The 13,744-nt window shown below is 40.6% G+C and overlaps 1 protein-coding gene across 1 annotated transcript in view; it reads left to right on the top strand.

Annotated features, from left to right (window-relative positions):
- Positions 1 to 13,744, top strand: part of crb (crumbs) — a 625,965-nt gene that overhangs the window by 103,938 nt on the left and 508,283 nt on the right. The gene's annotated exons all lie outside the window — the stretch shown is intronic.

Below are 13,744 nucleotides of genomic sequence, written 5' to 3'. Positions count from 1 at the left end.
CTCGGCACGTAGTACTGTCGGAGTCGGAAAAGAACAAGAGTAGACCAAGGGAGGTCGAATACGATAGACGAAAGTGAGGGGCATGCCACAAGTAAGGGGAAGCAACACCAGGACTCAGTTAAGGGGCCCTTTTAGTCTCATATTTACGAGAGGCAGGGGATGGTGTGTGTTATTCTACCGCCCCCGCCCACAAGGGGTACCTGGGAGAGAAAACTATACTTTAGATTATATGTATTGTAATCTTACATGAAAAGAGAACGGGGGTTACGTGTTTTGAGTGCGAAGTAATTATTGTCAGCCCCAGTCAAATTAGTGATAACATAACTCGTCAAATTACTGTTTTGCAAGTATTTATGGTGTATGAATGGGGCTACTATTCTGTGGATTTTAAGTGCTCTTCATTTCCTAACTTCACACTCTTGATCGTTAATGAATTGACACTATGAATGGTACATTTTCTGATATTTCCGTTTAATTCTATTTCTTTATTCTGTTGGTGTGTGTAGTTGATTGAGTCATTAGCCTACTTGTCGTAGAAGACTTCTGTCAGAGAACCTTTCCAGAGTAGTGGTAAAACCGAACCATAGCAGTACAGCATACAGTCTTCACATAACACCAATTGCGATATAATGTCGGGTGGCAGGTTGTAAAAGATTGGCAAGTCCAGGACAACTAAAAAGTGCATTGTAAGGGGAACACTTTATAGGCTTTGAGGATGAAGAGAGAGAGACAGCACTGGTTATGATGAAAGATTTAGAATAGGAATTCTGCTACAGAAACAGCACAACGAAGTATTGTATTGTGCGGTTTCTTCTTCTACCTGGCCTTTTCCCAATACGAAGCTTTTATAACTGATGGACCTGCATTACTCTACGATCAGAATGGGAATAGAGGAAAGAAAAGAGCTGAACGCCATTGCCGTCATTAAGGCCGGTATTCATAACAGGGGTCTTATTTGTCTATTTATTCGTAAGGCCGATTTAAACGTTTCTGGTATTTATACTTGTACGAGAGGTTCTACTTGTAGTTAGATTTGATAAAGCATTTCTTATAAGCAAGCAGCCGCTCTGCGTAATTAAGTCAGATTTATAGTATGAGAAAGTACAACGTCAATATCACATCAGTTGAATGAAAGGTGTACTTCGGTTGTTTCCGATTTTATTTACGTCATTTTTACGTTTAAACCGTTCCCTTGAGATTTTTTTTTTTTTTGGAGTTGGTGGGGGGAGTACATCGAGAGTCCCAGGGCGAAAACGATGCCTGCTCTCTCTCATCTGTTTCCTAGGATTACCTGATGAGTCGGAAAAATCTCTAATTGTACTGACGGGGAAGAAAAAATATCTGGCTTTGAGGCGGTATTTTCCTCCAAGTCAGAGCTGGAATCCCCCCCCCCCTTTTTTCCGCTTATTGAATTTTGAAAAAATAATATAGGAATTTAGTAAATTGAAAGGGGAACCTTTCTTCTTAGTAAACGGGCCTTTTGAGGGTCAACTTTGATGTAAGTTAACGAGGTATGACGTAAAATTTGGAATAGGCCGAAAAAATACTGCTTCAAAACGCAAGATTATCAAAGTCTCCGCCAGATTGCACTCGTTTAACCTATGCATTACGAGGTTAGTCTAGACTGATCCTGAAACATTACAGTGACTTTACAATATGTGGTCAGTGTGGCCAACGAGTGCTTCATTCTGATTGACTCCGCCGTCTTTCAGTCAAATGTTCCATCGACTTATTTAAACGTATGCATTCCACACAGGCTAAGATCTTTGCAGTGAAGTCTACCCTACCTATTTTAACTTTCTACCGTTTTTTTTGACATAAATATGTCTTGTGGCTGGAGGTCATCCGAAAATGTGTCTAACGTGACGTGATAAAATGTGTGATGGAAGTGTAACCATAGCAACCGTGCAGGCAGTGATGGATGGTCAGACAGTGTTACCTAGCAACCATGCAGGCGCTGAAATTAGCAGCCGTTGATGGATGGCCATACTGTATTTATGATCATTTGATTTTCGCAAAGGGAAAAGTGGTTTGTTTTCTATTAAGCTCATCATTATAGTTAATTTTGAAATGTATTTACATTTACGTATGTCTGAGGTCTGAGTTATGAAGAGAAAGCATTCTACGCTGTTATGCTTATCGATGCAAAAGCAGATCCGAAAAGGGTTTTAAAATGAAATTGGACACTGTTTTTTTTTTCTTTCAGATCTCACAGTAGCATGTTATAAGACGCACCCAGCAACGAGTAGAGTAACAATAATAAAAAAAATGAGGTAATAATTTTAAGGAAGCCAAAGCAGCGAATGTCAAATTTCTTCGTTAATATTAGCCATATCGAAAATCTGTACGTAACGAAAGTTGTTTAGAATATAACTTCTGATCTTTTACATTTTGTGAGATTTTACCGTTCGAGGAAAAATAATGGAGATTTTCACGATTATTATATTTTCACGAATGTCCAAATATCCCCGAAAATATGCTTTATCTAAAACCTATGCATAACAAAAGTTGTAGGAAAGCTCGGTTCAGATCATTTATATCTCATTCATTTTGTCCCTATGACCTATCATGATGGATATATTCACGAATTCAAGCTCTTATTAGAGCTTAAAAGCAACACATGTCAAGCGGACTGCCCTGTAATTATCCGCTTTATGTTTGCCACCCTTTCCGTTGTTCACTGGGGCTACTGTTTCAACTCTCCATTCGTTTGGTATCTCTTCTTCATGCAAACAGTAATCAAATATTTCATATATGACACTATATCCCAGCCCATAGCCTTTAATATATCCCGAGAAATCTTATCAATTCCAGCTGCTTTTCCTGCTTTCATTTTTTGTATCTTTTTGTAAATGGCTTTATTATCGTAGGTAAATTTCACGAATTCGCCAGTATTAGTCGCCTCCTCTATCTAGACTTTATCTTTATACCAACTATCTTTACATACTGCTCACTGAATACTTCTGCCACCAGGTAAATGCTGGGGCTGTACCTTAAATAAGGTCACGACCGCTTCCTTCCCACACCTTGGCCTTTCCTATCCCACCGTCGCCATAAAAACTATCTGTGTCGGTGCGACGTAAAGCAAAATTGTAAAAAAAAAAAAAAAAAAAAAAAACTTATGCCTTATGTAAGTCGTCTCATATGCAGTACACTGCCCTTGTTCATTAATGATCCCAGGAATGGCCTTCTTGGAACGTGTTTTTGCCTTAAAGTATCTATACATATCTTTCCATTGCTCCCTGAAATTCATATAGCTGCCTTTTTTTTCTCTCTCGCTAAATTCAATTTCGCAGGTAAGTTCCTTCATTCTCTCATTACTCCCGCAACCATTCCTAACTGTTTTTTTCTAATCTTCGACTCTTTCTTAATCTCTTCATTTTCCTGTTATAATATAAAGGGTCCTTGCCATTCCTTACCACTTGTAAAGGAGCACATCTGTTATCACACTCCTCAACAATTGCTTTAAACATATCCCATATGCTGTGTACAATTTTATTTACCACTTTCCGTTGATAATTGTTTCTTTTTAATGCCCCCATGCCTCTCTTATCAACCATATGGTATTGCGTAATAGTCCTTATTTTTACGACATTCCTTTCTATCACATTTATTTTTAACTACGGCGTCTGGCTCCATGGCTAAATGGTTAGCGTGCTGGCCTTTTGGTCACGGGGGTTCCGGGTTCGATTTCCGGCAAGGTCGGGGATTTTAACCATCATTGGTTAATTTCGCTGGCACGGGGGCCGGATGTATGTGTCGTCTTCATCATTTCATCCTCATTACAACGCGCAGGTCGCCTACGGGTGTCAAATTAAAAGACCTGCATCTGGCGAGCCGAACATGTCCTCAGACACTCCCGGCACTAAAAGCCATACGCCATTTCATTTAACTACGGCAAAAACTGCTTCATGATCACTTATACCATCCATCACTTCAGTTTCTTTATAGAGCTCATCTGCTTTTATCAGCACCATGTCTTGAATATTTTTCCCTCGAGTTGGTTCCATCACTTTCTGATTCAACTGTCCTTCCCATATTTACTTATTCATCATTTGTTGGTCATGCTTTCTGCCGTTCACATTCCGTTCCCAATTAACATATGGTAAGTTCAGATCACCCACTACAATAACATTATTTTCTGTGTCGTTCCCCACATAGCTGATTATCTTATCAAATCATTCCACATGAGCGTCAGCGCCAGCCTTGCCAGGTCTGTACATTGCGCGTTGTCTTTACAGATAAGTCGTACACCTAGAATTTCATGTTCTTCGTCCTTAACTTTTTCATAGCTTACAAATTATTCTTCCTATCGTTCCTAACCTGTCTCTACGATAAACACTCCGGTTCGTGAGGCAATTTCCGCGTCCACTTTTCTGTAATGATTCAATTTCTATTACAATATCTTGTAAATATATATCTGTCAAATTATTTGATTCTATTCTTTTCTTTACAATGCTTCTACAGTTTAACACTATTTTATGTCATCCTTACTTGACTTCATGCTTCCTAATACTGTTATCACCGCTCCCTAGTCTACCCCGTTTCCCTGAATGTACCTCCCTAGAACTCTTCTAAAGAAACCCCCCTAACTTATATGTACCATTGCGGTTCATATGATGGCCATCTGAGCGTATATCCCCATTTCCTACCCATAAACTCCTAATTTCTCACATACCTGCTCCATAGTCTAATTTAAATCCCCGATTACCCTCCAGTCAGTATTCCTACAACACAATATCCCAGTGATAATAATCTCTGCTTCCTTAAACTGCTTCCGTACAGCTGCAGCTAGATCCCCCAAATCCCCAGCTATGTTAGTACCTATTCCTACTTGTCTCACGTTATTGGTACCAACGTAGAAAATTTCCACCTTCTCCTTACCCCCCCCCCCCCCACCTCTATTTTCCTCAACATCTGCCATAACCTAATTATTGGATAAAGTTTACCCTGGTTCCTTTTTTTCCACACACTTTCCCTACATGCCTGATAATTCAGTCACCCCTGATTAGAGCCACAACTCACAAGATAGTGACATTATAACAAATTTCCTCACCAGGTAAACTGAACCAAACTAGTAAGAGCATATATCCCAGTTATTCTCCACAGATTACGTTAGTTTAACCATTGGAACTAAGGTGGTTTAAGGAATACGCCACTAAGTTTCCTGAGTACTTCGATATCGTTACTGTCACGGTCTGTGGTCACGTCAGGTGTTGATGTGACAACTTTCACAATTATGAGAGGAGCACGACTCGAACACGGAAGCGTTATTTATGTTTGCTTGTGCCAGCAATCGGACACATGGAAACTTGCAGCATGCGCCTAGCCTACGTATTCTCTCTGCAGAAACGTTTGCATTTTCAGACATAGTACGCTTCTTAATGTGCTACATTCAAATTATAAACCACTCTATCCCAATTATTCATCCCTGATTAGATCTACCTCCACGGCATTTTGGTGTCTGGATCACAAGAGAAGATGCGTACATTTACATTTTTTTTAAATGTATTTTACGCTCCTTTACAGGCTGCAACCAACATAGCATCTACGTGTTAAAGTTTCCATGGTCTGTTAAAGTAACAGTTGGACCGTATTGTACTTTTGTTAACATCACGTGTAGGTTCCACCTGTTGTTATATTTTCTTGATGGATGCAGTATGTTTGTATCTGTTTCTACAAACATCAAAACAAAATGTAGGTTCCACTGAAGTTTGTTTCATGTATGGCTGTGACAGTATGAATGATGCTGACGTGTGTGTGGGTGGTGATGAGTACTAGGCATCAGATTTGTATGCTGGGTAAATTACCAGTATAAGCATGCAGCTATGCTGCAAAAAGTAGTGAAATATGCATTTAGTATGCGCTTATTTTCATGCTATTAAGTTCTTGTATGAAATGCAAACTTAACATTTCTTTACTAGACACACACGATTCATCTACACTAGTTCATTAAATCATGATCACGAATAAACAACTGAATCAAAAACGAAAAAACAACACTATTACAGCTGCGGCTGTTCCACTAGTACAAACAATCCGCGCGTAGTTTGTCAGACGTGTCAATGTATCGGTATTCACTGTTAAAACAATAAGCGCACTTCTAGATAAGACACGGTGTGTTAATTAATACATGATAAATCAATTGTAAGTTTTTAAGAAAATCATGTAAAAATAATACAAACGTGAAGGTACACACTTAAAAACACATTCCTTTCATTTTACACTGCACATCCTACTTTTCCCGCCCATAATTTGCTATGCAATACACTACAACAGTCTTCTCCAAGTTTTCTGGTTTAAATCTGTGGCGTTTGTTAGTTAGAATGAGCTTCAATATGAGAATGATCTCTCTACATCTTCGGATGTGGCAGGACAGTACTTGAATTCGGGAACGAGTGTAGGTGTTAAAACAATCTGGTAGATCCACGTTATCAGTACCAGCCAAATATGTGTTTATAGCTATCACTATGTAGCCCAGACTTCGTTTAAGGACGTCACAATATTTTGTTTGCAGGCAGAGTCTGAGGTTGTCTGGGATACCTCCCAATTCACGCTTCACTTTCTCCATAATGTCCAGCGAATCACCAAGACGCAATCCACGTCTTTCTATCTTCTTCATTTTTTCCGGTATGATTTGGAAGTGTGTCTCAATAAGCGCCAGTTCCCTTTGAATCGTTTCTTCGCCGAAAGAGTTCATGGCATTAATTAACATTTTATGGAAGAGTACTTGCAAAACACGTTAAAATATGCATAATAAAAGTCGAAAACATGCACAATCAATCCGAAATTTGAAATGTATGCACTTATCGGAATGATATGGAAATGTGTATATACAGAGGCTTTATTTATGCTTGGCAAGGACTTTCTCGCTCGACCTTGGCCGCTGATGACAGGCCGCTGCCGGCCGCTGGCGCGCGCGGTTTCCGCCACTTCCTGCAGTTCCTGAGAGCTGAGCTCCGAGATAGCAGGGTGTGTATAGTGTATATCTATAGTGTATAGATTGTGCATAGTGCTGTAATGTATGTGAAATATTCGTTACGTGAACGTGGATATCTGCACAATACTTGCACTAAGTGCAGAAAATCGTACGCTAGGACAAGACAAAAGTTTCGAGCGAAATTTCCAGGGAGACCCATTCATATCAATCGGACAATAAAACAACTGGCCAAGAGATTCAAACGTACAGGTTCAGTAAACAATAAAAATAGACGTAAAGGTCGTTATCTCCTTACTGAAGCGTATTTGGTACGAGGATTATAAGTAAAAATCTGTGGCCCCCTCGTAGCCCAGATTTAACGGCATGTGATTTTTATTTGTGGAGAATGTTAAAAAATGTAGTTTATGGGAACAACACTCACACACTAAACTTAAAGACAATATAAGAGCTGCAATTGCATCTATCAGTGCTGAAGAACTTGGTAGAGTAACCGAAAACTTCATTAGGAGATGCCGATTATGTTTGGCAGCGCATGGGGAACATTTTCAGCATAAACTGTAAAAATGGTGGGTAAAATGCATGATGATGATTTTGAGCACCGTATTCTGCCGTACATACGCACGCGCGGTAGCCGGCAACTGAACCGTCACAGGCGGCCAAGGTCGAGCGAGAAAGTCCTTGCCAAGGATAAATAAAGACCCTGTATATGCACCATTAAACTTAATAATTCGTCCAGTTTCACCTTTAGGAGCACTTCCTTGTCGATTTGGAGGTCTATATATCGGCAAATAATATATACATTTGCATACAAATCCTATGTCTAGTAATGACAAAGACATCCGGAACACGACTAGTGTGTCTGGATGTTATAAGATGTGCTACTCATAGGGCTGGTTGTGCTCCAGTAGCACGTTCTGATCCATTGGTGAAAACAATGGCAAACTACCTGATTCCTTATATTGCCTCGTACTTCTCATGCCTCCGCCATTGGTTTCTGCGGTTTCCATGTAACTACACAACCTTTGGTGGTACTTTTTGAGGATCCAACCAGTTTCCGCGCTGAAGCCTTAACGGACAGATGTACAAGTTGCCGAAATAAAAATAAACATCCTCGCCCTTCTGGTTCAGATTGGAAATCCTGCGACTATGCTTATGATATCAACAATCACGTAAAACTTCAAACTCGCTTAAAAACCTCTATTCTTTTCGTCATTACATTGCTCCTTTATTATAACAGACATACATTTTAAATAGGGCTATTATATTTTCAAAACTAAACTGCCTGTGCTGTTTGCTTGATTTTACAATGGAAGACCACACGATATTGCATCTTTCAGGCTTCGGGTTACCTCAAATATATGCCTTTTCTGGCGAGATGTAGTGTTGCACTGCACTATGACTTCCGGTATAGGCTAGGATAAATTTGATACTTTCAATGACCTGCCAATGGCCATAGCCGTGTTGAAACACCGGATCCCGTGAGATGTCCGAAGTTAAGCAGCATTGGGCGTGGTCGAGATTTGGATGGGTTGCCACGCGCTGTTGGTGGGGATAAGGGAATGGAGGAGCGGAAAGGAACTGGCCACCATACCGTACATAAACTCCGGCTCAGGCACACCTCTGCGGAGGTTCGGACCTGCCTTCGGGCAGAATACACCCCTTTCATTGACCTGTCTGTCTCATCCTTGGCTTTGACAATATGAAAGTGACCGAAGTATGAGCGGTGCTAGTAATACCATTCCTTACGCAGCCAGTCCCTGTTATGAATGGTATGAAAAATATAGTTCATCGAATCGGTTGGTGCATGCATTTCAGTGGGCTTTGTGGACTGGTATGTGATAGCAATTTCTGGTACGGTGAGGAAAACAAGGGGAAACTACCTCCCTACTCATTTCCCTATCATGCCTCTTCAGTGACGCCTAGGCTATCTAAGACAGCTGTTGGCGAAGCTGTGGAGGATCAGACCAGCCTTCGGGCTGAATTCCCAACATGCTAATGTGGTGCCGGTATACAAAAGGGCGATAAGGAAAGGGTTGAAAACTGCAGGCCAGTGTCTTTAACATCCGTAGTCTGTAAATTCATGGAGCGGCTAACAGTAAACAGCGTGCTGGAATTCTTACGGGAGAATAACTTGCTTAACTCCAATCAGCGTGATTTTCTCCCAGGGCATTCCTGCACAACGTTATTGACATCGGTCGTTGATGACTGGCAGTTTAACTTGGATCAACCTGATGTGAGAAAAATTGACTGTATCGCATTAAGTTGGTCCAAAGCCTTCGACCAAATGTCACATTAACGTCGTCTGTTGAAACTAAAACAGCTCAGCATAGGAAGCAATTTATTGGCGTGGATAAGTAACATCTGGAGTAATCCAAGGTTTTGTGATCGAGCCTCTTCTCTTCACTGTTTCTGTTCTTGATCTCCCAGGCTGTGTCTCATCAGTGGCCCAATATGCCGACGACACTGTGCTGTACAGCTGTATACGAAATAAGGAAGACGCCCTTGCTCTAGAATCTGATATGGAGAATCTGTCGATGTGGTGCGGTGAAAATAGCCTAAATATAAATGTAAATAAGTGTACATATGAGAACGAGTAAATCAAGAAATCCCGTCATGAATAGTTATAAACTAGGGATACATATCATTCCGCAGTGCACTGTAGTTCAGTTCTTTTGAGTTCCTACTTGACATTTGAGCGCTGCCTTTTGGCGGAGGCTAAGTGAATTAATAAACAGCCAATCATAGTCAGCCGATCGATTCGACAGAGCGCGTTAGACTCTTAATTCCGGTTACCAGTGTTGTCGATCTGTTGTTTACTGAAATCGCGTGCTATCAGCTGTTTGTGGTATTGTGCTCAGTTCTTTTCGCGATGTTTGTCAGTTCGCTCGGTGATTCTTGACAAAGCACCAACAATGGCGGCTAGAAATAATGAGTTGATTGAGTGGTTGAAGGAGCACAATATTTCGGGTCGCGATCACATGAGCAGGCAGGGTGGGAGTCTCATGCATCTTGTGAAACAAAATCCCTAGTACCCAGTTTACGTGGTGGATGAAGTATATAGTAGGAGGCGTGGGCATAAAGTTGTTTGCCACCCTTTGCAGGATTTTTTCCTCGCTTAGGAGAAATTGAATATATTAGCAAAGTGAGCTCTTCTAGATGGCGAGTAGAAATTTCATTTCATTTTCTCGCTTTGTATCTGTTCGAGCATTTTTATCTTATAGCCTTGTCCTAAATATGTTATGTGTTATTGTTCATCATATGTGAGTTACGCATATTGCTACGGAGAATAGTTGATTCTGGACTTACAGTATATTTGAGTATATACATTTCCGTTCGTGTTACGTGTCGGGAATCAGCTGTTTGTACTCGTAACAATTTGGCACCATTGTCTGACTTCCGGTTAACTGCCAAGTCGAAACTCTTAGAAACGGAACTATAGTTTCAAACTACGGCAATTTAAAATGGAATATACAGTGTGGAGAGGCAAGGTGCAAGGCAACAACAATCCTGGGGTACCTATATAGGAATTTAAGAACGTTCAGTCCACGAGCAATAAGGTCAGCTTACTTTTGCATCGTTCGGCCCGTACTGATATATGGTCTACCTGATTGGCATCCCACAACAGCGGAGAACATTAGTGAGCTGCAGATAGTACAACACCGCGCCGAAGGGCTAATTAACCGTCACTCCCTCTCCCATCCAGTGAGGTTACCTTCCACTGAAACACGAGCCAAACAAATTAGCCTCTTCCAACGTGTATCGCTTGGTTATCGCACAGCTCCGAGAGGCGAAGGAGTTACCCTTTGTCCGCCTTTCACCCGTACCTCTGCGTTTCAGAAGGGTTTCTATTGACTTTCTGCGAAACTATGGAACTCGTTGTCAGGGGATGTCAAGAACTTGCCTCTTCCAAACTTTCAAATGCATATAAAGAAACATTTAATTTAATGGAACTGCTTTATGTGTCTGTTGAAAATCCACTGCCTGTTTCCAGTCATTCGACCGGGTCAGGATAGGAATTGTACCGGCTGCCGAAGCCTGTCGCACTCCTCTGGGGCAATGATTAATGAATGACAGATGAAATGAAATGATATTGGAGAGTGTTTCTGGAATTAAATATCACAGGGAAAACCGGAGTACGCGGAAAAAACCCTGTCCCGCCTCCGCTTTATCCAGCACAAATCTCACATGGAGTGACCGGGATTTGAACCACCTAACCCAGCGGTGAGAGGCCGGCGCGCTGCCGTCTGAGCCACGGAGGCTCTCTTTACGTGTCTGTGAATGAGTGAATGATTGGTAGAATGAAAGGAAGTATGCGAGCACACAGGAATGATTGATTGATTGATTGATTGATTGATTGATTGATTGATTGATTGATTGATTGATTGATTGATTGATTGAATGAATGATTAATTAATTATCGATAGGTAGAGTGAATGAGCAGTAGGAAATTTTATATATACTGTATATATAATCTTGCACAGTACTACTGAAGTATTTTGTAAACTATGTGAATAATGATCGCGAAAAGATGATGTAGTTGGATAGGTCATTTACTCCGGCATTCATCATGGTGCACCACAGTGCTTGAAGGGAAACTGGAAGGAAAGACTAGAAGAGGACGACCAAGAGCAGGGTTCCTCAGTGGCATTAAAGGGCGACGTCCATATGAACTAATCAAGCAGCTGGCTCAGGACAGAAGGTCGTTGGACGAGAACAGTCATGCTACCCACCAACCATCACGTTGAGGAGAATGAGAGAGAGTAAATAATAGCTTTTAAATAGGTCTAGGAAACATTTTATATGTACATGGAGGCTCGCCCTTTTTATCTAGACCTTCCATATTTCTGAACAGGATTGTGGTAAATAAATAATACTAATGCATATCTCAGATGTAACCAGGTAATGAAAGTGACAGAGAAACAGAGTAACGATTGGAGAAATGCTCGAATATTGAAATATGAGGTCTCATATGTCTCGTGTGTCGTTGGAAAGCAATAACTCCTTTGGACAGATGGCGTAAGACTTAGAGGTACGTTCTGTGTACATATAGAAGACTAAGTATAATTTGAAAATGATATTGCATTTCGGTTAATTATGTTTATATACATATTTTCAGTCATGGCAGGCTACTGTATATTCATATTTTCAGTCATGGCAGGCTACTGTAGGTCTCGCAGAAATAGCGAGTACCGGTATATCACTTGGTATCAGCTGTCAGGCATCTCTTTACTGTTGACTCTGGTAGTTCGCATCGTCACATAATATAAACGTCTGGTGGTGAATGAACATACCATTTCCACTTCTACTTCTGTTATAACGTTCCAAATTCAAAAGTGCCATTGTTTAAGAAGCCTTTCTCGTGGACAGTCGAGAATTCTTCTGAGGACGTAGAACACAGTTTTCTGCGAAACGTTAAGAATTTCACCTTATTTTCTTGACACGGCACAAGCCCAAAAGCCTACACAATATCATGTCTTTGTATGATTTTTTTTAAACTTCTGAACTTCTGTTTATCAACAGTACTATCTGAATAAACACCACAGAAGTTTTCAAAAATGTATGAAGCGGTATCCCGCTCCTTCATAGTGTATGTTAAAATTTCAGTCGATATTGATTTGCATTCTGAACTCAATTAAAACATTCAGGTTAAACTGGTCAGGACTGATCTTTACTGAAAGACTCGGATGCCCTGAAGCCCTGTGTGCCACTGAGTGCTTGGCCCTCACTCACGACGGTAAACAGAGATGACCTAAATTTAAAAAAAAAGAAAAAGGAAAATCCTCGGCCTACCTCAAAATTCTGAAGGCAATTATCGGGTGAGGTCAAATGCAGAGCTGTACTGTACATGTTCAAAACGTTCTCACTTTCTGTGAGGAAGCGCCGTCTCTCGAATACCTACCAGCAGAATTCTTGGTCTTCTCATGACTTGAAACTGTACCACTTCATGAAGCAATTGCAGTGAAGGAGGATCTGAGACACTGGTTTAAGATAGAAGTTTAGGACCTGGGTACGCGAGATAAAGGATTTTACGGAAAGAGTGAGAAGATGAACCGGCGAAAAGTTGTCTGAGGAGCAAAGAATCGTATTATCTACCAAGATGGAGTAGCCTACTGGATGCCCAGAAAGGCTGACAAATATTAACCTTTGTCCTAAGTTACCGAAACGAAGTGTAAATAATAATAATAATAATAATAATAATAATAATAATAATACGGTAATAATAATAATAATAATAATAATCATCTTTACTGCGTTGTCCCGGCGGGAGAAAAGCTGTTGGGTGTACGGTAGGGTCTTAAGATACAGAGTTCCCAGCAGCAACAAACCACAATAATTTATTTTCGCGTCAGACGGACTGAAAAATGAAGACTTCAAGGTGAGTGAAGAAATTGATAACAGTTCTCTTCAGAAGGACAGGATAGCCTTCAAAGAAAAGTAGTCCACACGATTCATCCCGAATCCATCTGTTAAGTTTGAATATCAGTATAACTCAACAAAAATACATTTATCTAAGAGCGTGCAAGCTTTCACGGTCTAAATAGTTGGCTAGTTTCGTTGTTCTGTGTCCATTATGTACAGGTTACCAACGTTTCTAATGCGTTACAGTAGCCTATTCTGTAGTGATTCGAGGTAGTCAATCAGTCTCCGCAGGCAGCTAGAAAGTCAGTACTTACATCAGACTAGAGAAGTTTCAGCTTTGATACCTGAAACTCTAAATTGAGAAGGCTCTCACTCATTTATATTTAGAAAGCCAGTACTGATTCTTCATCTCTCCGTTATGCCTATCTAGAAAGCAGATCTAAT

Source organism: Anabrus simplex, chromosome 1 (assembly GCF_040414725.1).
Source record: "Anabrus simplex isolate iqAnaSimp1 chromosome 1, ASM4041472v1, whole genome shotgun sequence".
NCBI classification, from domain to species: domain Eukaryota; kingdom Metazoa; phylum Arthropoda; class Insecta; order Orthoptera; family Tettigoniidae; genus Anabrus; species Anabrus simplex.
Note: the sequence above shows the minus strand (reverse complement) of the source record. Positions and strands in the feature narration are given on the sequence as shown.